Source organism: Adiantum capillus-veneris, chromosome 9 (assembly GCF_014529385.1).
Source record: "Adiantum capillus-veneris isolate H3 chromosome 9, ASM1452938v2, whole genome shotgun sequence".
NCBI lineage: Eukaryota > Viridiplantae > Streptophyta > Polypodiopsida > Polypodiales > Pteridaceae > Adiantum > Adiantum capillus-veneris.
Window position 1 is genome coordinate 149227251 of NC_140939.1, and position 4826 is coordinate 149232076.

The window sequence follows — 4826 nt, forward strand, 5'->3', positions numbered from 1 at the left end:
CCCCTGAAACTTGGATCCTTGTCAAAAAGTAACTCCAATGGCATGCCAAATTTTCACCAAATATCTTCATATACAAATTGAAAAACATCTTTACTCATGATTTGCTTAGTGCCTTTGGCATCGGCCCACCTAGATATATAGTTAACAACAGTAAGTATGTAACTGTTTGCCTCTATTGTCATAGGTAGAGGACCTATTGCATCAATACCCCACTTCTAAAACACATCATAAGCCACAATGGTGCCTCTAATATCTAATTTGAGAACCCAATTTGTCTTGATTTGACACTCTTTACAAGACTTGCACCAATGATGAACATCACGTTGAATGATTGGCCACACTTACCCTTCCTATAAGACTTTATGCAAAGTGATCTTTGAAGCAAAGTGAATGCTACAAGAACCCTCATGATTCTCCTCTAAAATTTGGTAAATTTCCTCTTTCCAAGGCACTTTTTCATCACAAGATCAGCCCCTTCCATATACAAGGCATCACCAAGCAACACATACCTTCTGGCATGGCGCAGGAAGCCAGACTTCTTTGACTTCTCCAATTTTGATGGAAGCATACTTGTTTGTAGAAACTCTTCTTCCCTCTCCAAAGATTCCCTTCCCAAATAAAGAGCAGAATCAACCCTTATCACATACAATTGGCCAGTTGAAGCTTGTGTTGCACCATGTGCTTTTTCATTTTGAAACCTGTCAACTTGCCTTAAACTCCAAGCTTCAAAAAGCTTAAGTAGATTCTTCACTTGAAAACACATATTTTTCAGCCTTGGGTTCTTACTTTGCAACACCCCAAGTACTTGCTTAACCACCAAAAGAGCATTCACATCATGAGAAGCTTGTTGATCATAACCTTTGATCATAACCTCGCTCCTTGATGAGTACCCTTGGTTGCTCTGGAGCTTTCACTTTAGCCTTTGAATCGACAGTATTCCAAGTGAAGATGCTCCTCTCTCCAATCCTTATTCTTTTCAATTTCAGCTACCTCCTCAAAGGTCCTTGGCTGCTTAAGCTCCACCTTCAAGCACAAACTACTCCTCAATCTTGCAAGAAATTTATCCTTCTTCAACATGGCTAGAGAAATTTCAGCCCCCAAAGATGTACACCACTTTGTCCATAACGCATTGAATGCATTCACAAAGTCTTCTATGGTCTGGCCTTCACCACCTACCAAGCCTTCAATAGATTGCCATACCTTTTGTGTCATAAAATCTAATATCTAACTAACCCAAATGATTTTCTCATATTAAATTGATCACTTAATGTGGGAGAATAAACGGGAACAAGTGTTAAGATATAGGTATGTGCTTTTAGATCTATCTCAACACGGGGCCAATGTAAAGGGGCCCAAAAGGGAGATGGTCTATCAAAGAGCAAGGCTAACCAATGGAGCATAAGACCTTAGGGTTAGCTTCATTGAAGACCTCCAATAAATGTGTGTAAAAGTCCTTTTGACCTTAAGTAAGCTAGGGCTGAGCTTGAGGTGGGAACCCGGCCCAAGCTCGAGGTGCTTGTCCTGCTTGAGGTGCTTGTCATGCTTGAGGTGTTTTTCATGCTTGAGGTGCTTGATTAAGATGCTTGAGGTGCTTGACTGGCTCCATGCTTGAGAAGCTTGCCTGAGATGCTTGTGGGAACCCCCCCTAGTTCAAGTGCTTTGTCATGCTTGGTGAGTAAGGTGATTGATCACCTAAAAGTCAAAAGCATTCCTACAAGAGGGGGGGCGAGCCCTTTTCCTAGGGCCTAGAGAGAGAACACCCACTCACACACACAAGGGAAGCCCATCTTGAAGAGGCAGCAAGGACACATGTCAGGCCCCTACCCATGTTACCTTCATGTGTTGCTTGAAGCCTATTGGCTAGGCTTCAAAGGGGTCCAATGATAAATTACATGAATTATCTAATTGTTTTAGCATTTATCAAGTCCTCTCTCTCAAAGGGGAAAGGGGGACACTTGTCCCAAGGCTACCCATGTTGCTTGTAATGGCTCCTGCTTGTGATTGGCTAGGCCTGGAGGGGTCCAATGAGCTTCAGGCATGAACTACAAGGGGGGGTAGACCCAAGCAAGCTAGGGGGGTGCCTAGGGGGTATACTCACCCACACACACTCACAAGCACTCTCATTTGTGTGATATGCAAAGTGCAAGAGCTCCCTCTCCAAGCAAGTAGAGGTTGAGAGCCTACACCAACACTCTTGGCTATGGAGTGCAAATCCAAGCAAGAGCCATGCTTCAATGCTTAAGCTTGAAATCATCAATTTCTTCGATTCTATGGAAATTTTGGCATTACGAAGGCATGTAAATGCACAAAATCAAAAGCTCATTATTATCAACTTGACAACAGCTAAGCATAATGCACAAGATTTGAGCTCAATGGCACCATCCAACCGCCAATTACACAATGTGTAGGCCACTTCCATCAATGCTCCAAGCCCTAATCTTGCATTCCAAAATCAACAACTCATTAAGCGATTAGCACAAACCGGCATTGCTAGATTGCTAGAATCAATCCAATCCTCTAATTAGGCAAATATCAAAGCATAAGCACAAAATGTTAGTGCAATTAGTAGAAAATTAGTGTGTAAATTAGTAGAACGTGATTGCAATGTATTTATGACACGTGTGTTGCCACAGAAGCGACTTCCAGATGGGTTGGCATTGACTCTACATTTTGGCAATGTTTCATGATCCATGGAGACATGGCCACCCACACCACAATCATTGCATCCCCATAATGCCATGGAGCTATCTATTCCAACCCGAGGTATGCATCCATCTATAGTGCATGGTTGGCCATGCCAAGATCAACCACTCCATAGGCCACTCTTTCCATCTTTATTCATGGGGCCTTGTGGTAATGTCACACATCTTTTTCCACAATTGAAACTCGTTGGGACTTTGGGAGTCAGAATAGTCTGAAAGCAAATGCGTAGCGTTACTACCACCCATACATATTTTATTAGGATGATCCTGTGTACTTCCAGATGCCTTCTTTTCCTTTGATAACTCTACTACACCCCCATGTAGGCCAACACTTTGATAGGATAGATTCGAGTTCTCTGATACACTCTTCTCTTCTTTTTGCAGGCTCCATATTCCAAGCATAATTAATATGGAGCATAAGCAACTTGTCAAGAATTTGTAGACGAGCATGAAAAGTGCACACATGCACATTTACCAAAGAAAACGATAGAATAAGATCCAAATTTGGATCGTCCATGTCTCGATTAGGGGGTACACTTTGGTTACAATTGAGGATACCTTGAAACCATTGTTGTAGTGCTTTACCCACTATTTGTGTAGTGGGCACACCTTTCGCAGATTTGATAGCAGCTTTGCCACACTTACCCTTACCTCCCTTTGACTTGCTGGCCTTTGAACCCTTGCCCTCAGTTCCTAATGAGACTTTATTGTGGTAGCAATAAATGCATGGAAAGAGGGTCATTGCACCTTGCTTGCACCGTAACATACACTTGAGAGTTTTCAAGTCTCTGCCAAATGCCACTCCACTTGGAACGTACCCATACTTGAAAACTTCAATCGTTGCCCTTCTTGTTGTTGCCGAATGACATCAACAATTGGGGTGTGATTAAAATACCATTTGAGGGACTCATGTGTCTCATGTGGGAGATGAAAAGCAGCCAACCACCAAATATTCTTCTTAGACTGAACACCTAAATAGGTGTTTCCCTTCTTGTTGGAATTTACCTCAACATCGATGCCCACCAAGGATCTGTTCATAAGCATAATGCTTACCCTTTTGATCCATTGACCTTTGACAACATTTCACTCATCAAGCTTCATCACAAATATAACTTTTCCATCATACTCTTCATGTGTCAACCCTTAAAATTTGATCATTGACTCTTGGAGCATCAACAAGTCAACATATACATTATTGAACTCATTGTAACAAAAAGGAGATTTTCTCTCTTCTAATGACAGGGCATCCTCAACATATTGAGATCCACCCAACAAGCTTGCAACATCATTATTGGCACACCTTTTTGCAACACTAACACTATAGGTGTTGGAAGCAACCTAAACAAACCTTTTTCTCTGTGACCTAGTGTGACAATTCTATACAAATCTTCGTAGGCCTTGAAACTTATTCTTGCGTTGTCACACACCTCCATCATCTCCTGAGGAAACACAATGCTCTTTAGCTCACTGAAATACTTTTGGCTCAAAACATTAGCAATGCCAGCATTGATGGATCATCCAATAGATCTACAAACTCCTTTGGCTTGATGATATGATGTAGTAGAGTATGTCCAATTGTTTGAGCATCGAAATCGATTCCCATCATCATCTGAGCCAAGTTCCTGCATATTGAAATAATATTACAGCAACCTGCAAAAGATGTAAGAAATTAGAAGCTTGCATTTGTATTCCTACCGAGTTTGATGGGGATACGTTTCTTTTGAGCTCCACCGCTTGAAGATAGCATAGACATCGCATGTCTCTTGCGCTTGCAAATGTGGTAGCCCAATGGAATGTGTGTGAGATGATCAATTCGCCAGTGCATTATTACGTGCAATGTGTTGTAGCTGAACATAATTGTTTAGATGGCGCTCTTGCTCCATTTTTTGATGCTCTTGTTTTTTGTTAAGCTTTGACATCTCGTTGTTTAGCTGCTTCATCTTCTCATTGGCTTCCTCTCTAACTTGCTGAATTTCTTTCACGTACTTCTCTTTGCAATGATGAATAGGCAGCACAGAGATGTTTTCTTCCTTCCCTTTCATTGAAAAAAGATGAATATAATGTTCAATAGTAACCAAACAATCTGTCTCTCCCATCTCCAATAAAACGCAGTAGCTCAGTGAC